The sequence below is a fragment of the Syngnathus typhle genome, linkage group LG5 (genome assembly GCF_033458585.1).
Source record: "Syngnathus typhle isolate RoL2023-S1 ecotype Sweden linkage group LG5, RoL_Styp_1.0, whole genome shotgun sequence".
Classification (NCBI taxonomy): domain Eukaryota; kingdom Metazoa; phylum Chordata; class Actinopteri; order Syngnathiformes; family Syngnathidae; genus Syngnathus; species Syngnathus typhle.
Genome location: NC_083742.1, coordinates 1,384,960 through 1,411,124, shown reverse-complemented (window position 1 = coordinate 1,411,124; position 26,165 = coordinate 1,384,960). Strand labels below are relative to the sequence as shown.

At 46.3% G+C, this 26,165-nt stretch overlaps 1 protein-coding gene across 2 annotated transcripts in view; it reads right to left on the bottom strand.

Annotated features, from left to right (window-relative positions):
* Window positions 1–21,922, bottom strand: part of LOC133154557 (uncharacterized) — a 71,261-nt gene extending 49,339 nt beyond the window's left edge. For both annotated transcript variants that reach the window (XM_061279372.1, XM_061279374.1), the window contains exon 1: window positions 21,799–21,922. The gene's annotated coding sequence lies outside the window, so the exon portion shown is untranslated. The remainder of the gene's footprint in view (window positions 1–21,798) is intronic.
* Window positions 21,923–26,165: the final 4,243 nt, after the last annotated feature.

The following is a 26,165-nucleotide window of genomic DNA, read 5'->3' as shown; positions in this document are numbered from 1 at the left end:
TCAGAACGAGTGTGGGGAACACAAGATTTTGCCCTGAGAACCAGGCGGCTGCTGTCTCTAGCGTTGTGTTCCCCCCCAAAAAGTGTCCACCTGCTCGGACAGCGAACCTAGGAGCGAGAGGCAAAGCACTCTGGAAGTGCAAGAGTGAAAATCTTTCTAAGTACAAACACTCTCGAAAATTTTTAAAGTGCTGCCTCCTTAAACACAGGCCGGGGGAACGGTTGGCAGAATCTCGTGGAGGACCGGCCGCCTCCTTAAACACAGGCCGGCGGAACGACGGGGAGGACCGGCCGCCTCCTTAAACACAGGCCGGTGGAACGGTTGGCAGAATCTCGTGGAGGACCGGCCGCCTCCTTAAACACAGGCCGGTGGAACGGTTGGCAGAATCTCGTGGAGGACCGGCCGCCTCCTTAAACACAGGCCGGTGGAACGGTTGGCAGAATCTCGTGGAGGACCGGCCGCCTCCTTAAACACAGGCCGGTGGAACGGTTGGCAGAATCGCGTGACGGCCGCCTACTCCCGGCGTCCGCACGTGAACGAACACCCCCTCCCGGGGACGGCCGTCTGCTCCCGGCCGCCATCCTTCACCCCCTCACCTTCCGGACCCCCGTCTGCCCCCGGCGGGCCTCCGAGTACCCCCCCTTCTCCCGAACTGACCGACAGGCAATGAGACCCGCCTTGGTAGGGCCCCCACCGGCCCCGGCTCGCGCCGGCGTTGGGTGGACGGTTCCTCCCCACTTGCGGGTCGCTCTCTGTGGAGGACCGGCCGCCTCACTAAACACAGGCCGGGGGAAAATCTGCGAATGTTATACATCCAAGGAAGGAGGAACCGGCCGCCTCCTTAAACACAGGCCGGGCGAAAATCTGCGAATGTTATCCATCCAAGGAGGGAGGATCAGATACCGTCGTAGTTCCGACCATAAACGATGCCGACCCGCGATCCGGCGGCGTTATTCCCATGACCCGCCGGGCAGCGCTCGGGAAACCACCAAGTCTTTGGGTTCCGGGGGGAGTATGGTTGCAAAGCTGAAACTTAAAGGAATTGACGGAAGGGCACCACCAGGAGTGGAGCCTGCGGCTTAATTTGACTCAACACGGGAAACCTCACCCGGCCCGGACACGGACAGGATTGACAGATTGACAGCTCTTTCTCGATTCCGTGGGTGGTGGTGCATGGCTGTTCTTAGTTGGTGGAGCGATTTGTCTGGTTAATTCCGATAACGAACAAGATTCCGACATGCTAAATAGTTACGCGGCCCTCGAGCGGTCGGCGGGCAACTTCTTAGAGGGACAAGTTGCGTTCAGCCACACGAGATTGAGCAATAACAGGTCTGTGATGCCCTCAGATGTCCGGGGCTGCACGCGCGCCACACTGAGCGGACCAGTGTGTGCCACATCCCCTGCCCCAAGCGCCAGCCCTGACCGCCACCCCCCGACCGCCACCCCCCGACCGCCACAAGGCGACCGCCACAAGGTGACCGACACAAGGCGACCGCCACAAGGCGACCGCCACCGGCCCCAAGCGCCAGCCCAGACCGCCACCCCCCGACCGCCACAAGGCGACCGCCACAAGGCGACCGCCACAGGGCGACCGCCACAAGGCGACCGGCCACAAGCGCCAGCCCCAACCGCCACAAGGCGACCGCCACAAGGCGACCGCCACAAGGCGACCGCCACAAGGCGACCGCCACAAGGCGACCGCCACAAGGCGACCGCCACAAGGCGACCGCCACCGGCCCCAAGCGCCAGCCCCGACCGCCACCCCCCGACCACCACAAGGCGACCGCCACCGGCCCCAAGCGCCACCGGCCGACTTCCATGCGTGTCGCGGTGTGGGCGAAACCCGAGCGCTGTCCGCCGTCCTCGTACAGGCAGCGAGATCACACGGGCCCCACGGGAGCGCCAGCCCCGACCGCCATCCCCCGACCGCCATCCCCCGACCGCCACAAGGCGACCGCCACAAAGCGACCGCCACCAGCCCCAAGCGCCACCCCCGACCGCCACCGGCCGACTGCCACCGACCGACTTCCATGCGTGTCGCGGTGTGGGCGAAACCCGAGCGCTGTCCGCCGTCCTCGTACAGGCAGCGAGATCACACGGGCCCCACAGGAGGTGGCCGGCCCCTCCGTAGAATAGGCCCGAGCCGTGGCAGCGGGCGCCCAGCAGCCTGGCAGTGCCGCTGGGGGAAAATGCAAAGTGCCAAAGCCCCCGACCGCCACAAGGCGACCGCCACAAGGCGACCGCCACAAGGCGATCGCCACAAGGCGACCGCCACAAGGGACCGCCACCGGCCCCAAGCGCCAGCCCCGAACGCCACCCCCCGACCGCCACAAGGCGACCGCCACAAGGCGACCGCCACAAGGCGACCGCCACAAGGCGACCGCCACCGGCCCCAAGCGCCAGCCTCGACTGCCACAAGGCGACCGCCACCGGCCCCAAGCGCCAGCCCCGACCGCCACCCCCCGACCGCCACAAGGCGACCGCCACAAGGCGACCGCCACAAGGCGACCGCCACAAGGCGACCGCCACAAGGCGACCGCCACCGGCCCCAAGCGCCAGCCCCGACCGCCACCCCCCCGATTGCCACAAGGCGACCGCCACAAGGCGACCGCCACCGGCCCCAAGCGCCAGCCCCGACCGCCAGCCCCGACCGCCACCCCCCGACAGCCACAAGGCGACCACCACAAAGCGACCGCCACAAAGCGACCGCCACCAGCCCCAAGCGCCACCCCCCGACCGCCACCGGCCGACCGCCACCCCCCGACCGCCACAAGGCGACCGCCACAAGGCGACCGCCACAAGGCGACCGCCACAAGGCGACCGCCACAAGGCGACCGCCACAAGGCGACCGCCACAAGGCGACCGCCACAAGGCGACCGCCACAAGGCGACCGCCACCGGCCCCAAGCGCCAGCCCTGACCGCCACCCCCCCCGACCGCCACAAGGCGACCGCCACCGGCCCCAAGCGCCAGCCCCGACCGCCACCCCCCGACCGCCACAAGGCGACCGCCACAAAGCGACCGCCACCAGCCCCAAGCGCCACCCCCCGACCGCCACCGGACGACTTCCATGCGTGTCGCGGTGTGGGCGAAACCCGAGCGCTGTCCGCCGTCCTCGTACAGGCAGCGAGATCACACGGGCCCCACGGGAGGTGGCCGGCCCCTCCGTAGAATAGGCCCGAGCCATGGCAGCGGGCGCCCAGCAGCCTGGCAGTGCCTCTGGGGGAAAATGCAAAGTGCCAAAGCCCATTCATTTACAACGGCCGGCGGTGCTTCCTTGAAAGCCAGTCCGCCCTCCGAGCTGTCCTGCCGGGCTTGAGTAGGAGACCGTGCCCGCCACCCCCCGACCGCCACAAGGCGACCGCCACAAAGCGACCGCCACCAGCCCCAAGTGCCACCCCCCGACCGCCACCGGCTGACTTCCATGCGTGTCGCGGTGTGGGCGAAACCCGAGCGCTGTCCGCCGTCCTCGTACAGGCAGCGAGATCACACGGGCCCCACGGGAGGTGGCCGGCCCCTCCGTAGAATAGGCCCGAGCCGTGGCAGCGGGCGCCCAGCAGCCTGGCAGTGCCGCTGGGGGAAAATGCAAAGTGCCAAAGCCCATTCATTTACAACGGCCGGCGGTGCTTCCTTAAAAGCCAGTCCGCCCTCCGAGCTGTCCTGCCGGGCTTGAGTAGGAGACCACGCCCGGTACTTTATGGAACCCTATTTGGCCCGCGGACCGGCTGGCGGGGCTTCCTTGAAAGCCAGTCCGCCCTCCGAGCTGTCCTGCCGGGCTTGAGTAAGAGACTGCGCCCGGTACTTTATGGAACCCTATTTGGCCCGCGGACCGGCTGTCTGAATTCAGAAACTGATCTATGCTGATCTAGGTTCAATAAACGAGGTTGTACTTCTAAGAAATTCCAAGTTATTACTGATTACTGAGTTGATTTATTACCCTGGAACTATATGTTAAAAATATAAGTTTTCTTTACATTGAAACATCTGGTTGTGGGGTCTGTGGGCGCGCGCCCCTACTGAAAATTCCTGGCTACGGCTCTGGTTATCACATAAAACCTTATTTTCATATTATTGGATGCACAGTTAATAGCCCTTTTAATTACCGTTTTTTTCCGTGTATAGTGCGCAAAATTTAACTAATTTATTGTCCTAAAATCTGGGGTGCGCATTATACATGGGTACAAAAAATTTTTAATTTTTTTTTTTTAATTTCTTTTTTTTTTTTTAAGTCCCAATGATCGTCACACACGCAGGGAGGCAATGGGTCCCATTTTTATAGTCTTTGGTATGGTCTTAACTAGGCTGGATGTAATTTTTTTTGTTGGCGTTGATTTCTCCGACTGCCCGTAAACGCACCACCGCGCTCCGTGCGGACGTGAAAAAGGCGGCTCTGTATGGGAGAGACGTTGAAGAGGAATAAAAACACCCTTGGAAACCAAAATTTGCCCCTCGTCGTGACTCGGAGCCGCAACAAATGTTTCGGATTTGTGTAGGGTACATTGTGACAGACAGCAAACGAGCAGGTGATCGAGCAAGCGTCTGATACGAGAGCATTGCGGTCGCATGGAGCGTGTTTGAAGTGAACAGCAGAGAAGAAAAAAATAAAATAAAAAAAAAATCATAAAAATTGGGTGCGTATTATACATGGGTACAGGCTTTTTTCCAGCATCAGCATGCCATTTTTAGGGTGCGTATTATACATGGGGCGCACTATACACGGAATAAAACGGTATATTTTCCCTGACTGATTTGTACGGGTAAAAAGTGATGCTAAACTTGTGGTCCTTCATAAAGAAGAAGGCTCAGGACTTAGATTTAGTATTGCTGGTCGGAGTGACCTTGAACAGAAGATAATAACTAAGTAAAATTTAAAAAGTATATCTTCAAATACCGTTTTTTTTTTCATGTATAATGCGCCCCCATGTATAATACGCACCCTAAAAATGGCATGTTGATTTATTTTATTTTTATTTTTTTTAAGTCCCAATGATCGTCACACACGCAGGGAGGCAATGGGTCCCATTTTTATAGTCTTTGGTATGGTCTTAACTAGGCTGGATGTATTTTTTTTTGTTGGCGTTGATTTCTCCGACTGCCCATGAAGGCACCACCGCGTTCAGTGCGGACATGTGAAAAAAGCGTGCGGACGTGAAAAAGGCGCCTCTGTATGGGAGAGACGTTGAAGAGGAATAAAAACACCCTTGGAAACCAAAACTTGCCCCTCGTCGTGACTCGGAGCCGCAACAAATGTTTCGGATTTGTGTAGGGTACATTGTGACAGCAAAGGAGCAGGTGATCGAGCAAGCGTCTGATACGAGAACATTGCGGTCGTATGGAGCGTGTTTGAAGTGAACAGCAGAGACGAAAGGAACAAGGCAAAGTGTTGTGAAATAAAATATTACCTGTAATACGCATTTTGTTATTTGCTGATTGAAACTGCTAATTAAACTGTGAATTGAAACTAATAGGAAGAAAACTGAACTCTCGCTCTTTATATAGCTGACGTGTCTTGTGCGTAGTGCGCATGCGCAGTGATACTGCCTCGGTATGATGTCCGGTCCGCGATGGAGATTAAAAAACAAACAATATTTGACAATAACACACCATCAAGGATTGCACCATCGCATCAAACGATGTGTCGTCAATCATGAATTTTACTGACTAAGTGTGTTGGGCAGGATGGCTGAATGCGATGCGCGATTGACAACAAACAAGAAGAAAGGTGATTTCAAGTTTTATTTTGAGGGAGATTTGTCATGTCTCGTCCCCAGTTTTGCTATGTGTCTAGGTTGCCATAGTTTCTGTTCGCGTCGCCCCTCCCTTCCTGTGTCACCTCAATCAATGTAACGTGTTTTGTATTTAAGTCCTGTCTGCCCCTCGCTCACCGTCGGATGATGTCATGATGTCTGTTTGGTTTCTGTTCCTGTCTTTGGTAATGTCACTCTGTCTTTTTTTTCCAAGTCTTTGTCGGTCAGTCCTGTTGTTGGTTTTGTTGTACCATGACTTGAAAAAAAATAATAAAAAAAATTAAAAAAGAAAATAAAAAAAATGTTGTACCCATGTATAATGCGCACCCCAAATTTTAGGACAATAAATTAGTTAAATTTTGCGCATTATACACGGAAAAAACCGGTAGCTTAAGTTGCTAAATTACCACATTCCGACAGACAGTATCAGCGTCAACTGGGTATCCACTCAAGCTCAAGAATATGTTGACATTCAGAAACAACATTAATCCAAAGCAACAGAATTTGTGCCCAGCACACCATGCCTAGTCTGTTTCATCTGATCTTCAAACATCCAGCAACTCTTGTTGTTCCTATGAGTTTAAACATTTTAAAAATATCCAACACTGGATCCTTGAGGTAACATAGGTCACTGACATTGTACTGAAACCTCCTGTGTCTTAATTTGCATAAAATTTGATCTTTACTATTGGTCAGTCCACACTAAATTATTGACCAATTTGCAATGTTAAAACTGACATACGCTTTTGACGATGCAATGTTAATGGGTGAACAAATATGACATTTTAGGGATCTTTTGAAAATTGATTTGTTTGGAGGTATGAGTCTACTGAAAACTGATTAATTTGGAGGTATGAGGATTCTGCCCGACACCAGCGATTTAAAATAAGATGGCCAAAAGTCACCAATATGGCCACCAAACAAGACAAGCATAGACTGCAACGGACAATCAGGACTGCAGAAAAGATAATCGGGACCAACCTCCCATCTATCCAATACTTGTACCTGTCCAGGACCAGGAAACGTGCAAGTAACATCTCTACAGACCCTTCTCACCCAGGTCACAGTCTGTTCGAACTATTCCCCTCCGGACGGCGTTACAGAGCGCTGTACGCCCAAACCAGCAGACACAGACACAGCCTCATCCCTTAGGCCAGGGGTGTCAAACTCATTTTGGTCTGGGGGCCGCATACAACTTAATCGGATCTCAAGGGGGCTAGACCAGATCCGAAATTACATAGAACTAACAATAAGTCCACTTTTTTTCTTTGTATTAGTGCAAAGAAGAAGACGTAAATTATAAAAATCTTTATATTAAATGAATTGTCCCTTTTACTAAATACATTATGAACAAGCTAAGAGTTTTTAAGAAAAGTATGTGCAATTTGAACAACACTTTTACATTTATTCAAGTGCAAAACTCACATAACATATATGGCATGCATAAGAAATAATGCAAAGAAAACTGACAAGAAAACTGACCAGCACTGACTTTCCCAGCAATTACAACAGCAAATATTCAGAGCAGTTTATTTTTATAGTGCAATGTTGAAAGCAGCATTCCATAGGATTTAGTCTTGCTCAGTATTTGCCCCTGAAACTTGGCATCTTTTAGCCTGCACAAGTGCATCAATATCAGGCATCATGTCCTGAGAAGCAGCCAGTTTCAGAATCTCATTTAAGTGCTTATGTGTGAGCTTTGAGAGAAGCTTTGCTTTATTAATGTTCATTACTGAGAAGACCTGCTCACAAAGGTAGGTAGTCCCAAACATGGACAACATTTTTGCAGCCAGTGCTGTCAATTTAGGATAGCCTGGTAGGAGATACTTGTAAAATGTGTCCAAGCCCACACAAGCAAATTTGTCCTTCAATTCTACATCACACTGCAAATCAATGATTTCAAGTTGCATTTCAACGGGCACATCAGGAGCTCTGACTGAATGGTGAGCGAAAAACTGCAAATTCTGTCTCAAGTTTGCTAAAGACCTGAAATTGCTTCTCAAACTCCCTCAGCAACCCTGAAATCTTGTCTTTGTACTGTGTGACTTCAGGATTAACGCTTGCTGCGCACACATCTCTGAGACAGCCAAAATGAGCAGGGTCACCGCTTGCCATCTGCGTCTCCCATAACGCGAGCTTTAACTTGAATGCACGTATGCTTTCATAATACTGTGTTACAATTTTTTTGCGTCCTTGCAACATTTTGTTCAGATTATTCAAGTGCTCTGTAATATCAACCATAGATGCAAGGTCTTGCAGCCAAAGTGGGCACTATAATTCCTTAACAGGTTTCCCTTTTTTCTCCATGAAGTCCGATTTCCCCACGTAGATCAAAGAAGCGCTTCAGCACAGCACCTCTGCTTAACCATCTTACTTCAGTGTGATATGGCAGACCATGGGTAATGTTACAGTCACTGAGAAAGCTGTCAAACTGACGATGATTGAGACCTCGGATGAAATTAACAGTTCGGACAACCACCTCCATGACGTGATCCATTTTTAGCGACTTGCAACATAATGCCTCCTGATGCAAAATACAATGAAATGTCCAAAAATCACCTCTTCCATTTGCGGCTTGTACTTTATCTCTGAACTTTGTCACAACACCTGCCTTTTTCCCGATCATTGACGGTGCACCATCAGTAGCCAGGCTTACGCCGCAGGACCAGTCCGCCCCGACTCTGTCTAGCGCTCCAACAACGGAGCGGAAAATGTCATCAGCTGTTGTGGTGTTGGTAGGCACCAACTCGAGAAACTCTTCTGTGACAGTCAAAGTCTCGTCAACTCCACGAATGAATATGGCCAGTTGAGCGACGTCCGTAATATCAGTACTCTCTTCAATTGCAATGGAAAATGCTAGAAATGCGTTTCAGTTGGCTGTCCAAGTCTGCCGATAGTTCCAAAATTCTGTCTGCCACGGTATTTCTCGTCAAGCAAATATTGGCAAAAACTTGTTGCTTCTCACGACACACAATTTCGGCAGCCTTCAGCATACAGTTTTTGACGAACTCCCCGTCACAGTATGGCTTTGACACTAATGCTATTTCACAATCTGTCCAACTCCCTCCCCCCTTCTGAGGCTTGGCAACGCCCATGCCTCACACCTTGACAAACTTTTGGCGAGGATGTGTTTTTTACTACATATGATTCTATCACCATTTAATTTGACTTTCTTTCCAAAACGCTTCTCGATTTCCCAGTTCGCACATCTTCTGCATGTGTTACTGGTTCTCCAGTTTTTCCTCTAGTTAATTATCAATCCAAGAGCAACGTTTTTTTGTCTTTTAGCATTCAACTTACCGTTTTTTTCCGTGTATAATGCGCGAAATTTAACTAATTTATTGTCCTAAAATTGGGGTGCGCATTATACATGGGTACAATTTTTTTTTTAATTTTTTCTTTTGAAATTTAAAAGAAATTTTTTTTTTTTTTTTTTTAAGAAAATCATGGTACAACAAAACCAACAACAGGACTGACCGACAAAGACGTGGAACAAAAAGACAGGGTGACATTACCAAAGACAGGAACAGAAACCAAACAGACATCATGACAGTAACACATGCAATGATCCTACGGTGAGCGAGGGGCAGACAGGACTAAAATACAAAACACTAGGGGTGTAAATCGCAGGTTTTGTCACGATACGATATCATATCGATACGAAGAACTACGATACGATATTTGCTGATATTTTAAAGCCTGCTGCGATTCATTCACGATATATCGCGATATAGTGCTCTACGATCGATATATATATTTTTTTAATAAAAAATATAGAACAATATCCTGATTTATAACAATTCATACGCAAAATCAACAAGGTACTGCAAACTCTTTATTTATGAAAATACAAGAGTATTGTAGTATACAAAGTGCTTATTTTAACACTGAACTTTGATGTTGTGTTTTTTCTTTAAATGTGCGGCGATATTTGTGGTCCCTGAATATTTGATCACCGCATGGCAGGATTTACAAACTGCACGTGTCTTGTCCGTTGAGCCATCTTTTCTTTGGAATTCAAAGTGCTTCCAAACGAATGACTTGAAGCCTAAAGGGGAGCAAATTTCTTTGTCTTTTTGGACACTAGCCATAGCACCAGCCCAGGAGCCGCGTACTAGTTGTCGACTCCCCTTTCACGTGCCTGCTCTGCTCACAACACAACAACGCCGCACGCACTGCTCCCGGAAAAAGGAAGCGAGCAACAATGACCTGGATTTCAAAATAAAGTCGCGTCTAATGTCCGAGGTCAAACACGGCGATATAAATCGATGTTTACGTTTAGCATCGATGCCAATAAATCGTAGAGCATTATATCGATTAATCGATGTTGTTAGAAAAATGTATATATATGTTATCATGCGTTCTCTAATCAATGCCTTACTGCAATATTACGGCAATATATGCTTGCTGTTTGGCCTTGCTGTTTTTATGATGTACCACAGAAGGACAGTTCCTTTCTAACAAAGACCACTTTGTTAGACAACATGCCTCATTGCTGTCCTGCACCCCAGATGAACCTCCAAGTGACCATTAAAGTCAGGGTTTTTCCTAACTATCTGTATCGTAGGATTAGGTTGGAATGTATATAACCAGTAATAAATAACTTAGCTTGTTGCATCCTACACAATGTCGTAAAACTTCCCTTGCTATGTTTTAACTAGAGGTCAAAGGTTTTTTCTTTTGTATCCAGTCCACTCAAACTCCTTTTCCCAGATGTTCTTATCAGTATATAAACACCTAGTGGTTTTTTGCTTATGAGACAAAGCCCACATGCCTTCCTCCTCCCCTTGGTGGCTCGTGTCTCACACTGTGGGTAGGGCAAATCCAAATAAAAAGAGCGGGAGTGCCTACAGATTTTTAGTGTGTGTAGAGATTGTCTCAAGCTATCTGTACTGTACTCCTCGCGAGAAAATACTTAATATTCTGTCTCACTTGTGGTTTGTTTGCTGTTGCTCTTCTATTCACTTGTTCAGTCAGCGAAATAAACCTGACAGAAATTGGGGGCTCGTTCCGGGATCTCAACACGCCCTGAACGGTTCCAGCGGGCTCTTCGACGCAGGCGAAAATCCTCGGCCGAGGTAAACAAAAGCCCTTTGACGGGACTGTCTCGATCAGTCCGGCTGGACACCGGGAGGGTTGACGAGATCTTCCGAGGAAGAGAATCAGCAGACCGTGAGTAGGAATATTAATTCTACTAAATAGAAACAGTTAAATTCCGCAGGGGCGGATGTGGAGCCCCCTAGCTTTCAAGCTAGTTAAATTCTGCAGCAGGAGGGGCGGACTCCTCTGTTATTAAAAAAACAAAACAAAAAAACCTTGAGAATTCTAGACCCTATCAAGTACAACTAGAAACAGTTCAATTCTGCAGGGGCGGATGTGGAGCCCCCTAACGTTTTATGTTAGTTAAATTCCGCAGCAGGAGGGGCAGACTCCTCTGTTCTTAAAAAAAAAAACGCGCGTGGTATGCTTGTGAACGGTTTGACTGAGAATGATCTCATTTGAGCGCTCCTCTATATAAACACACAGGATTGTAAACGGTGGCTTTGTGTGGGTGCAGAGACATCAACTCTTCCGGGGGAGGTGAAAGGAGACTTACCACACATTGAATTTTTAACCACTGTCCTGTGAATAAAGTTGGTTTTAGGACACTGTAGGTGCCGTTCAAACTACCAACTCCAAAATTTAGAAAAATAAACCATGGGAAACTTAAATAGTAAGCGAAAGTCCCTACCCCGACATGAACTAAAATGCAAGGATTGGAAATTAATGGAATGGGTCGACCCAGAAAATGTAAAATATCTTGACAAATGGATAACCAAAGAATAAGGAGAGTGAAGAAAAATCCAAAGAGAGCTTGTTGTTGCATAGGCAGGAAGATGATGAAACGACATCAGCGCGGCCTCGCTTGAGGGCCGTAGCTGAGGGTGTGATAGATAAAGATGAAAAGGATGATCAAATTACAAAGAAAGGCGTTGTGGGACGCCAAAGCGAACCATCCTTTCCGACTTTGTACCCCAAATTGTCAAGCGCAGATGATCCTCCAAAATATAGTGATTCGACTCATGCCATGGTGACGCGAAGCCGCGTGAAGTCAGAAGCTCCCTCTCCCTCGGCCCCCGCGGCAAGCTGCGGCCCAGGCTACACGGGAGCGGAAGTAACTGACGCTTACCCAATGATTCAAGTAGCAAATCCTCATGATGACGGGGGACCCACAATTTTAGTATACAGAACATGGACACAAGCTGATGTAAAGTCAGCTACAGAAGGAATGGCATTACCTTCTGAAGACGTTGAACAATACTGCACTGAAATAATTCAACTCATTGCTTCCTATAACTTGAGAGGTGATGAGGTGCAGCAGGTTTTTATGGCAACCTTGACCAAAGATTGGGCCAGTGTCAAGGGCGGGTGGAATCCTTTTGATGACCAAGGCCGTCCATTAGAATATAATGGGGTGCCATTGAAAACTCAAATTGACCAACTATTGGGTAGGATCAAAATAAAACTTCAACGTAGAGCAAAATTATACAGATATTGGCCGAACCAAACAAAAAGAGGATGAGTTGTTTGAAGATTATAGACACAGATTGGAGAGGGTGTTCACAGCCAATAGTGGTTTGGAGCCTGGAACTGATGTCTATAACCAACAACTCAAAAATGCTCTACATGCAAATTCACAACCAGCAATCCAAAGCTGGGTTGCTAAACACATGATTACTTCCCCAACCTCTACATTTCCACAATTTATTGATCATGCTGTACACGCTGAAAAGGTTGTCAATTTAAAAAAGGGAAAAGAAAAAGGGAAAGTGGCCGCCATCTTTTTTGCAAATGATGATTCATCTGGGATGTTTTATCAAAACAGAACCTTCGAACCACGCCAGAGAGGGCGCGGTCATGAGAATTTCCGTGGCAGAGGCAGAGGAGGGTATAATCGTGGTGCGCTCGATTATGAGCCAAACGGCCAGCCCGCCCAGGGTCAGTCAAAGCGATATGACTCCCGACCTCCTCTTTGTTGGTCATGTGGCAAAGAGGGCCATACAGCAAAATACTGTCCAAATCCCCATAAGGGTCAGGCTGATCCTCCCTTATGACTAACCGATGGTCAACAGAAAATTGAAAAGACTGTCCTGGCGACAGCTCCACCTGCTGATGTAGATTTGAACATTCAGGACTTGTTGATGAACAATGTAGAGAAACCTGTGATAACTTTGACGGTAAATGGGACTCCCATAACGTTTTTGGGTGACTCAGGCGCGTGTGTGACCACATGTCGCGACATACCCGCTGATGTGTGAGAAGGAGGAAAGACTTTCTGGGTGAGAGCAGCAAATGGTGTGACAACTCCAGTACCCCAGTCTCGTCCAGTCTGGATACGGGACCCAGAAGGGGGAAGCTGTTGCATTCCCATTTTGCTGATGCCCAATTGCCCTGTTAATTTGCTAGGGAGAGATGCTCTCACTGCACTTAGTCTTTCCCTTGTGCCCATTAATGACAAAATCGTTGTCAAAAGGCGACATCAATTACAGATTTTTGCCAGTTTCATTGCTACTATTTCTATTCATTGGATTTGACTGATGCAGAGGTTGTGGAGTTTGGAACCCCTCTTTTAGCCCAGGCAGGCACCCTGTTGCGCTGCCCTCAACAGGCCATGGACCCAACCAACCTGCACGTAACCATGTGGCATAAAAACACGCCTGGTCCAGATCACAACTACAAGAACATGCTTGAGGCTGTTACGCCTGCCTCCTTGAAGACATCTTTCCTCCTGCATGATGGTGAAAGCCGTGCCTGTGTTGTCATAGGGCCGGCTCCCTCTGAGGTGCAGAAATTGCTCATGTCTCCCACTCCGCTCCACATCTCATTGTTTCGGCCTTTTACGGCCACATGGCAGAGTTTGGGATTTATGGCCAGAGATGCACTGGCGGCTTCTGATTGGACTCAAGTTGGGCCTGACTCCTTTTTATAGTCCTTCTACTAAGTTTTTTAAACAAAACATGAACCAGGTCCTGTCATTTGTTAGTGGAGTTCACGTTGACTCCTGTTCTGAGAAAGCATCCTCATTTTGACATTATGTGCTGTCATCAGATGACGAGCAAAAAGGTGTTCTTAGTGCTTCTATGTGTTCTTATATGTTGTGCGTCATCCTTTTGTGCTGGTGTGTGTGTGCGTGTGCGCGTGCGCGCAGAGGATCCTCATGAATGGGTGTGTGTATGAGTGCGAGTGAGATGTGTGTTCTATGGAAGAAATCAGTAATGGAGAATGTTCTGGAGGCTGTTGAGCAATAATAGGGAAATTGAGAAGTGGACGATGATGTGTTTAAGTTGGTTGGAGAAACTAAGACGAGCAGTGTGTGGCAGTAGAGAAAATAAGACGTGTGTGGCAGACAGTGACTAGAATGGTGGCTTGATAGGACGAGAATGAGACAGCAAATGTTGTGTAGAAGACTGAAAGATGTTGAAGGTGAACATGATGAAGGGGGCAACGGCAAAGTTGGCCTGCCCTTTGAGAAGGTGAAACTGATAAGCGTGCCTGCGCTCGCGCGTTGTCGCGGGGCGGGGCTGTCCGCGTGGGCCTCTGCTATGCTCGTGTGGGCGGTGGGCCGGCATCATGGTTGTTGCAGGAAATGGCCAGCCTGTGACCAATCAACATTGATGCTGCGCCTCCACCCCTCGCACGAGGGGTGCTGTGGCTGCAGGCGAAACAGGGAAAGTGTGAGTTTCTCAGAGAATGTTTGACTATTTGAAGCAGGGTGATGCTTAAGGAAGATGTGACAATATTTGCATGAAGGATAAAAGGCACTGATGAGAAAACAAAAGTATAACCAAAACGTCAAAACAGAGGATGACGTTTGCGCAGCGTTCTTTGTTTGTATTGTTTGTGAGCTGTGTCTCTGCTGTAAGTTTTTGTGTTGTCTGTGTGCTGTCAGTGTTATGTGTTAAAATTGGCTAATGTAGGTGCACAAAAGAATTTGCTAGATTGTAGTCTATATGATTTGCACCGCAAAACAAAAGCAATTTTGTGAAAATAAGAAGAAAAGAAAGGCAAGCAATTTTTTGTGGGCAGGAACTGGTCCACACTGCATTAATGCCTATCCCTGATGAAACCAAATTTGAGAGATGGAAAGAACTTGCTTTCTGGAATTGGATGAAGCAAAATTATTAAACATTTCAAAGCTAAATTTAGAAGAAATAGTCGATTGGTTGTGTAAAGACTACACAAGTTTTTATATTTGAGGATAAGAGAGTGATTGAGTTAGTTAAAGCTAAGAAACAACAAGAATTGTCTATTATATTAATTTACTGGCGGTTATTTTGTTAGTTTTTATCTTTATCTTGATTGGTTTGACACCTGGAGGGAGGAAAGATTAGGATGTGGAACACGGGTTGAGACAACCAGTTACACACGCAAAACATGTGTGCACTGGGACACTGAGAAGCATTTTGAAAGGTGTGTCAAAATTAAATGAAGATGAAATCATATGTAGTAATACAACGCTTTACTACATATGGATTCTCTAAATCGTACAATTGAGTAAAATAAAACATACTTTTTGACTTTTGTTCAAATTACTAAGATTCTTGTGATAAACGATGAGAAACTGATTGAAAAGAAACTACAAGAAACTACAACTAAGCTAGTTGTGGAAGCAGTCCAATTGCCACGACAAATAGCTATGTGCACGTGTGCAGGGCACGCACGAGACTGATAAGGTGTCAAGAGGTAACAAGCTTGCAGACGGAACTGCATAGCTGCAGTGCAAAAGACGCTTCAAATTTTATACACACAAGAAGCGGATTGAATTACTGAAACATTTTTAAAGATGTGCAGCGACAAAGTCCATAGATTTAAATTCAATCATGGACAAAAAGAGGGGCAAGAGTAGAGAATGGCATCTATAAATGACCAGAAGACAGACCTATCCTACCAAAGAACCTATACCAATTGGCAGCAATATTGAGCCATAGTGCGTGTCACATGGCTCAAGAGGAGGGATAGTGGGGCAGGTCAGTCAGCTTTATACAACATACGGATTTGATTCATATTCAAAACATTTAAAAAAAAAATGAAAATAAATAAAACAATTGTAGAGCTTGTTTAACATGTGCTAAACACAATCCACAGGGTTATAATGCCTGGTCATAATAGATGCATTCTCAAAATGGTTTGATTTGGTTTAAACAAAAACACTGAATGCCTTAACAGTGGCAAAAACGTTATGTAAAAATAATAATAATAATAATAATACCGAGATATGGGATTTTGAAAATTTATTCTCGTGACAGAACTGGTATAAAGTGTGAAAATGTGCATGGGAAAAATGGAAGATCATGGACAAAATGTTTAGACCTGGTCAAACTGTACATAAATATTACAAGTACTGTGGGTTTAACCCCGTATGAAAAATTGTTTGGGCGACAATATAGATTACCATGTTTTAAAACCAAGTGGGAAACTAAGGATGATTCAAATTTGGCATTTACATTTTATATTTATAATTAATATTTTAAAGGCAAAAAGAACAAAGCACGTTCTCATTAAGAGCATTGAAAACAAAACGCTGGTGTTCTTCCAAGGGGGAAGGGCCACATTGAATATTGATAATTACATCAACTGCCATTAAAATAGCAGAAAGGTCAGTTGAGGTAGTCCATGCAAATTACAAAAGGGTAATTTCTTTTGAGGTAACGTTCAATCGGGAAAAAGTGACCCAAAGGGAGCCTTACCTCTTAGAGAAATGCCGGGAACAAGAAAATGGAACAATGACGTTATTGCATGTAAGGTGGCTATCTTTGTTGCCACTTTGTTAACTTCAGCAATATGGTATTTGTGGGAACTAAGTCATAATGAGTAGGGGAGAGATGAGTGAACAACTTATATTGATCACTCCAAAAAATTTTTTTGTAATTATGCTGCATTGTAGCAATTTAAAAGATCAATTTGACCTTTGCAGGATGATCTGCTGTGTCAGATCTGGATGGTAATATTTTATTTCACAACACTTTGCCTTGTTCCTTTTGTCTCTGCTGTTCACTTCAAACACGCTCCATACGACCGCAATGCTCTCGTATCAGACGCTTGCTCGATCACCTGCTCGTCTGCTGTCACAATGTACCTTACACATTTCCGAAACATTTGTTGCGGCTCCGAGTCACGACGAGGGGCAAGTTTTGGTTTCCAAGGGTGTTGTTGTTCCTCTTCAACGTCTCTCCCATACAGAGCCGCCTTTTTCACGTCCGCACGCCTTTTTCACATGTCCGCACTGATCGCGGTGGTGCCTTTACGGGCACTCGGAGAAATCAACGCCAACAAAAAAATTTACATCCAGCCTAGTCAAGACCATACCAAAGACTATAAAAATAGGACCCATTGCCTCCCTGCGTTTGTGACGATCATTGGGAAAAAAAATAATAATAATAATAATTTGGGTGCGTATTATACATGGGTACAGGCTTTTTTCCAGCATCAACATGCCATTTTTGCGTATTATACATGGGGGCGCATTATACACGGAAAAAAACGGTACTCAAAATCACTCTTTCTTCAAAGTCGCTCTACTAATTTTCTATAGTAGTCTCCAACAACTTCAACCATTCAACCTGTATTTTCCTTTCATTCAGGTCAATCATTCATTTATGCTCATTTGCATCTCACACACAGTCTCCAAAAAGAAGTATTTCCATCACATTGGTCCCAATTTATCCAAGCTCTCCACACAACATTCATATTCCATTTTACACTCCTGATAGAACAATCCACCAATCCAAAAAAAACTAAGCACAAAAAAACTGCTGGCACAATAATCAGAATATTTTTCTTTGTTTTTTAAATTTAAAGAACTCAATCTCTCGGATCTAACTCACATTTAGAAGTTTGTATAATCTTATAACACAACCAATCAATTATTCCTATTAAATGCAGCATTGCAATGTCTTAAATTCATAATTTTGCTTCTTCCAATTCCTGAAAGCATGTCCTGTCGTTTCTTTCCGAATTTCTCATGAGGGCTTGACACTAGTGTGGGTCAGTTTCTGCCCGCAAACAGATTTTTCTCTTTTCCTCTCATTTTTATTTTTCAAAATGGTTTCTGTTTTGCGGTGCAAATTGGATAGACCAAAGTCTAATTGCCCTAAATGTTTAGCCAATTTCATCATTTTAACACATAGGCACACACATGCACAGCTCTCGCACGCAAAGGGTGGGGCCCTGGCACCAATGATTCGTCACAGGCTGGCCATTTCCTGCAGTCGATCATGAGCTGGTTCACGCCCACCCACGCGAGGACAGCACATTCTAGTTCTTTATTTATTTTTAGAAGCAAGTTGTATTTCTTTACCACTTGATTTGCAAATTTTAACTTTAGTGTGGACACACAATTTGATCCCTGGTCATTTGTCATTCCGTAATCTGACAATGAATCTAACCCAAAAGTAACACGTGTTTTTTTCTTTTAATGTGTGGTGAATTTTCTTCGATGTTCTGCTGGTCTCCAAGATCAAACGGTGGATAGGTGGCTGGCTCAGGGAAGGAAAACTTCAGTGACACACGGCTGATTGGGGAAAGATTTTATTCAACTTATGTCAGAATTTTTGACGTCATATGATGGCCCCGCGGATGGCAGCCACGGTGAGTCACTCTCTGTTTCTTTGTCTTATTTTGTGTGTTTTCTGTGTCCATCTCGGATCACTTTTACCTGAGAAGCGCTGTTAAACATCGGACAGTCTTCTTCTGGTATTTTCTCTCCTCTTCTCTCTGATTTAGACTGTTTGTCGGAGATTCTAGCCGGAGCGGCGGTGCTATACAAGCTAGCGCGACGACGGCGCGGAAAACGAGCCGGAGCCCTCGTAAAGCTGAGGCAGAGAGGGTTCCGTTCTGCCCTACCGTCAATTCATCTGGCGAATGTCCGCTCCCTGGCGAACAAGATGGACGAACTGCTGCTCCTCACTTCAAGGAACACGGACTTCAGCAGATCCGCCACGCTGTGTTTTGTTGAAACGTGGCTCAGCGAACGAACCCCCCACCACGCCGTGGGGTTAGCGGGGTTTTCGGCTAACGCATGCAGATTGCAGCGCGGAGCTCTCCGGAAAATCAAAGGGAAGTGGTCTCTGTTTCTACATTAATGAACGTTGGTGTACTGATGTCACGGTGTTGAAAGAGTTTTGCAGCCCTCTCCTAGAAACACTTTTCATAAACTGCCGGCCGTTCTATTCACCACGGGAGTTCTCCTCGATCGTCATGGCGGCTGTTTACATTCCACCACACGCACGTGCGAGTGAAGCCACGCAGATGCTGGCTGACCAGGTAACAGACATGGAGAAACTTCCACCAAATTCACTAATCATTGTTCTAGGAGATCTTAACAGGGTGAACCTCGCACACGAACTCCCCAGATACAGACAGCAGGTAACGTGTCCCACCAGAGGGGCACAGACTCTGGAGCACTGCTACACCGTGATTAAGGATGTAAACCACTCTGTGGCTCGTGCAGCTTTAGGACTCTCAGACCACTGTCTAGTTCATCTGATCCCGGCCTACAGGCAGAAACTAAAAACTTCCAAGCCTGTGGTGAGGACTGTGAGGAAGTGGACAGTGGAGTCAAGGCAGGACCTCCAAGCCTGCTTTGACTGCACCGATTGGGGAGTTTTCGAAGCTGCAACTTCAGACCTGCATGAACTCACTGAGACTGTCACGTCATACATCAGTTTACGTGAGGATCTGTGTGTGCAGACTAAGAGCTTCTGCACGTACAACAACGACAAACCTTGGTTTACACCGAACCTCAGGAGGCTGCGCAAAGTCAAGGAGGAGGCCTACAGGAGCGGCGACCGCGACCTGTTCAAGCAGACTAGAAACACACTGAACCGAGAGGTCAGGAAAGCCAGGAGGTGTTACGGGGAGAGCCTGAAGAGACACCTCTGCCAATCGTGATCCCTCAACAGTCTGGAAAGGTCTGCAGAGCATCACGGGCTTCAAGAAACGAACCGCCCGTCCTGTGGAGAGCCCAAGGCTTGCCTGAATTCAAAGCGACATTGTTAAATGCCATTGACTCTGTGGCGCCGTTATGTCTGAAAACTCGCCGTAGAGTGCCTACTCCGTGGTTCACAGATGAAACGCGTACGCTTAAGCAATTATGTAGAAAGCATCAGCGCAGATGGCGTCTAACCAAACTTGAGGTTTTCCATCAGGCATGGCAGGATAGCCTCCTGAAATATAAAGATGCGCTTATTTTAGTAAAAACTCGGTATTTTTCGCAAGTTTTTAATCTCAATAAAAACAATCCGAAACACCTATTTGATACAGTGGCAAAGCTGACTCTGCGCCAGCCGACCCCCGATAGTTCCTTCCACTCAGCTGACGAGTTCATGAAATTTTTTGCTCAAAAGATTGAATCCATTAGGGATGAGATCAAGAATACCATTCCAATCGCTCGGTCGAGCCCGCCGTTTACCAACGCTGATGATCATGCAACAACCCTCTCAACTTTTAAAAGCGTGTCTCTTGAAAGGCTTACACAATTGGTTAGTGCGGCTAAACAAACAACATGTTTACTCGACCCTCTTCCAGCCAAACTACTTAAAGAATTATTTCAAATTTTAGGACCGTCCGTCTTAAATATAATCAATCTGTCTGTCTCCTCTGGGATAGTGCCAACAGCCTTTAAAACCGCTATCATTAAACCGTTACTTAAGCGACCAAATCTTGACCCGGACTGTCTCAGTAATTATAGGCCAGTTTCAAACCTCCCATTCATAGCAAAACTTCTTGAGAAAGTAGTAGCGCAGCAGCTTATTGATTACATGGTCGCCAATAATCGATATGACACTTTTCAGTCTGGTTTTAGAGCTAATCATTCCACTGAGACAGCACTTGCTAAAGTGACTAACGATCTCCTCGTAGCTATGGATTCGAACACTTTGTCTGTACTGTTACTACTCGATCTTAGTGCCGCCTTCGACACTGTAGACTTCGATATTTTATTAGGGCGTCTTAAAAGTTGTGTTGGTATTTCAGGGTCAGCACTAGGCTGGTTCCATTCCTATCTATCAAACAGGACGCACCGAGTGGTCCATGGCAATGCGTCCTCGGAGCTCTATAATGTTACGTGTGGTGTCCCACAGGGATCGGTTCTCGGACCAATTATTTTTAATATTTATATGATTCCGCTTGGGGACATAATACGTAAATATAATTTTAGTTTTCACTGCTATGCGGATGACACCCAATTATATATGCCGTTATCGATGACAGATCAGCGGGATTGTTGTAATCTTGAGGCGTGCTTTGCGGAGATCAAGCAATGGATGTCTCTCAACTTCCTTCGTCTTAACCCAGATAAAACTGAGATGTTGATAATTGGTCCAACTCGTTATCAACACTTATTCAAGGAAACGGCTATAACTATAGATAACCGTACTATCACTCAAAGCGATACTGTAACTAATCTCGGGGTAATATTTGACCAAACTCTCTCCTTTCAAAAGCACATCAAAAATATAACCAGAATTGCGTTTTTTCACCTTCGTAATATTGCAAAGATTCGTCCGATCCTCTCGACCGGTGATGCGGAAACTATTATACATGCGTTCGTCACGTCGCGCCTGGACTACTGTAATGTACTATTTTCGGGTCTTCCTAAGTCCCGCATCAAAAGTCTGCAGTTAGTACAAAATGCTGCTGCAAGGCTGCTCTCTCGGACAAAAGAAAATTTGATCACATTACCCCAATACTAGCCAACTTACATTGGCTCCCGATCCATTTAAGATGTGACTTCAAGGTTCTTCTATCAACCTATAAATCACTGCATGGCTTAGCGCCTTCATATCTCGTCGACCTAGTTGTTCCTTATGGTCCGTCTCGTAACCTTCGTTCGCAAAACGCTACCCTTTTAGCGACACCGAGGGCCAAGAAAATGTCTGCAGGGTCTAGAGCATTTTCTATTCGGGCTCCAGAGCTTTGGAATGCCCTACCAATGGATATTAGGACTGCTACCTCAGTAGAAACATTTAAGACACGTTTAAAGACACATTTCTATGACATGGCCTTTAACTAACCTGTAGTGGCCGATTCGGCTGGAGTTTGTTTTCTCTCCCTCTCCACCTCGCCCCTCCTCGGCCGGGGAGGTGGTTAGGTGGCACCCATGCTGACAGAGGTTATCTGGATTCTCGTGGGCCAATTCAGGATGGGGGAACTGCAGCTCAACCTCCTCGAAGACACTGCCAGGACAATTGAGGGCTCCTTCGGCAGCCCTCTGCTCTGACATGGACATCCACTTTTTATTTCATTGATTTTCATGTTGTATCATTTGTGCCCTCTCTGCATCCATTTCAACCTGGTGATCCTGAAAGGGGGATCCTTCCATCTGTGGTCCCTTCTCAAGGTTTCTCATTTTCCCCCGGTAGGGGTTTTTAAGTTTTTCCTTGTCCTTTTGGGAGCTTAAGATCAGGGGATGCTTTGAGAATAATTGTCAATTTCTGTCTATGTGAAGCCCTTTGAGACTGCTTGTGATTTAGGGTTATACAAATAAACTTGACTTGACTAACCAGCTAAACAGGTTCTACTGCAGGTTTGATCGGTCCTCCCACACAACGGGACTTCCTGCAGCACAATCTACATACTCACCTCTCCCCACAACTGCTCTGTCCACACCTCTATCAACATTGTCACCCACTCTCTCTCTTGCAGAGGCCACGCCCGCACTCCAGATCCGCGAGGAGGAAGTGCGCCAGATGTTCCGGAGACAAAAGACCAGGAAGGCACCGGGCCCAGACGGCGTGTCACCTTCCTGCTTGAAAATCTGCGCTGAGCAGCTGGCGCCCACCTTTGCACGGATCTTCAGTTCTCTGGAGCTGTGTGAGGTGCCCTCGTGCTTCAAGAGCTCCACCATCGTTCCAGTGGCCAAGAAACCCGCCATCACAGGTTTGAATGACTATAGACCTGTCGCACTGACATCTGTGGTCATGAAATCTTTCGAGAGGTTAGTGCTGACCCACCTGAAGGATGTCAAGGGCCCCCTGCTTGACCCCCTCCAATTTGCCTACCGGGCAAACAGGTATGTGGATGATGCGGTCAACATGGGACTACACTACATCCTGCACCACCTGGACACCCCAGGAACGTACGCCAGGATTCTGTTCGTGGACTTCAGCTCGGCGTTCAACACCATCGCTCCTGACATCCTCCAACAGAAGCTCATCCAGCTTGCGGTGCCTGCCTCCACCTGTCAGTGGATCACCAGCTTCCTGACCAACAGGTGCAGGCGTGTGAGGCTGGGGGGCATCACATCTGACACCCGGACCACCAATACTGGAGCCCCTCAGGGGTGCGTCCTTTCCCCAGTGCTCTTCTCCCTCTACACCAATGATTTCTCCTCAGGTGACTCTCCTGTGAAGCTCCTGAAGTATGCAGACGACACCACTCTCATCGGACTGATCCAGGACGGTGATGAGACTGCGTACAGACAGGAGGTGGAGCGGCTGGTCCACTGGTGCAGCCAAAACCACCTGGAGCTGAACCCGCTCAAGACCGTGGAAACGACAGTGGACTTCAGGCGTGACCCTTCACCACTTTTACCCCTCACTATCCGCAGTAATACTATTCTCTCCACAGACACCTTCAAGTTCCTGGGAACCACAATCTCTGACGACGACACTCTCTTGACCAATGTCCATGTTTCCCACAGTTCCAACAGTTGTCTGAATCTTATGGGGGTTTTGATTTGAATCGTGGCTTGCGACCTTGTTGGCGTCTAACTCTTCCTCTGCCCCTTCAGGAACTTTGGAAGAAGACCGTTGTATCTTCATCCAGATCATTATCTAGATCAGGGATCTCAAACTCCAGTCCTCGGGGGCCGCATTCCTACATGTTTTCCAAGTTTCCCTCGTTAAACACACCTGATTCAAATGATCAGTTCATCCTCACGTTCTGCAGGAGCCTGATAATTGAATCAGGTGTGTTTAACGAGGGAAACTTGGAAAACATGTAGAAATGCGGCGCCCGAGGACTGGAGTTTGAGACCCCTGATCTAGATGAAATACATCAGAACTTTCGCCTTTTTTGATCACTTTGTCAGCGTCTCTGCCCCACTGCATGGTTGTTGTGTAACTTGTAACACAAGCAGTGTCCGCTTCCACCAAGTGTTTCCTCACCCAGTTGCCTAATTCAAGGGGGAAACCAATGAGGAGCGCATTTTTAAGATGTTGCTGATAAGCACTCTCAGCTGCATCATTGAATGGGATGCCACTGTGCAACCTAAATTGTTTTTCAAATCTTAATTGAATGGGGGCCTCATCACTTTTTATCTTTCTATTCTTTGTCTTTTGAATTTGTTCTCTTCTCTCTTGTAAAGCTTTACCACACTCAAGCACATTGCACTTATCTATATATACATATATGTATATATATATATATATATATATATATATATATATATATATATTTTTTTTTTTTCTTTAGATAAATACAAAAGCAACTTAAACAACTTCAGAGCATGTTACGGTATCCCGTCAATATTTTGTCCTTATACATTTTTTTTAAACTTAGGTAAGGTACTACAGTTCTTTAGTTCTTCACTGCTGGTGTTCCATAATTCCACACCTTTAACTGTTATACAATGTAACTTTAAGTTTGTTCTCACCAAATCTCTTTTAAACATAAGTGTTCCTCTTAAATAATAGGTACTTTCCCTCCACTCAAACAACCTCTGGATACTGTTTGGCAATTGGTTATTTTTTATTTTGTACATGAGTTGGATGGTTTTAAAGTCGACTAGGTCGTTGTATTTCAGTGAGTTCAGTTTAATAAAGAGAGGGTTAGATGGTTCTCTATAATCAGCATTATTTACAAGTCGTATTGCTTTTTTTTGAAGAATGAAGAAGCAGTACAAGGAATATAATGATGACTGATTTATAAGGTATTTCACTTTATATAATACTGCTAGTGATTTTGAAATTTTTGATTTGATATACATTATATGTGGTTTCCAACTTAATTTATTATCCATAAGCGCTCCAAGAAATTTTACTTCATTTACTCTTTCTATTTCTATATCATTTATTGTAACAATTTTGTCTATGTTAGTCCGACAGTTTCCAAATACCGTTTTTTTTTCATGTATAATGCGCAAAATTTAACTAATTTATTGTCCTAAAATCTGGGGTGCGCATTATACATGGGTACAAAAAAAACTTTTTTTTTTTTTTTTTTTTTAAATCCGGATATCATACGGAGGCCGCCATTACAGATGCGCTTTCTTCTCTGCTGTTCACTTCAAACACACTCCATACGAACACAATGCTCTCGTATCAGACGCTTGCGAGATCACCTGCTCGTTTGCTGTCACAATGTACCCTACACAAATCCGAAACATTTCTTCGCTATTGAGTATGCTAGCGCAGTGGTCCCCAACCACCGGGCCGCGGACCGGTACCATCCGTGGGTCACTTGGTACTGGGCCGCACAGAAAAAAAAAAAATTATCGACGATCAATTAATTCAGGTCAAGACACTCGTCCCGGTCACGTGACATGTTTCCCCAGTCGAGCCTGCAAAGCTAATATGTGGCGACAGGCTAACTAACCAGGCAATGAAGCATTCAAAACTGCTTCAGCACATGGAGACCAAGCATCCTGCAATAAAAGACAAACCTTAATCACTTCAGGTGTCATTGTCTCCGATTACGTCTAGATGGGACCGGCTCGTTTCTGAGAAACAAACTCAGTGCTCCCACTAATTCAACGTAATGGTGAGTTTTATTTTTGTCATTTGTACTTGTTTTTATGTCAGTCGTATCATTTTATTTCATCGTATTTATATATTTATTATAAATGTATTATTTATATAAATGTATATTTTATTTGTATAAATGCCGGTCCGCGAAGATATTTCTGACATGTAACCGGTCCGTGGCGCAAAAAAGGTTGGGGACCACTGTGCTAGCGCATGCTCAGTGATACTGACCAGCAGAATAACATCCGGTTGTTCCCAAAGATGATCTTTTTTCTGAAATCATTTTACGTTCACGGACTTAAGTAGGAGTCAAAATTTGGGTGCGTATTATACATGGGTACAGGCTTTTTTCCAGCATCAACATGCCATTTTTAGGGTGCGTATTATACATGGGGGGGGGGGCATTATACATGGAGGAAAACAGTATAATATACTTTGTTTTACTTAAATTTAGTGTAAGTTTATTTGTGTCAAACCAACTCTGTAATGTCTCCATTTCAATACCCACAGTATCCAGTAGTTGATCCAGGTCATCCCCACTACAAAGCAGGTTTGTGTCATCTGCAAAAACTACGACCTTGAGTAACCTGGAGACCTTGCACATGTCATTGACATACAAAATAAATAACAAGGGGCCTAATATTGAGCCCTGAGGAACCTCACACTTTACCTGCTTTAGTTTTGATTTACAGTCC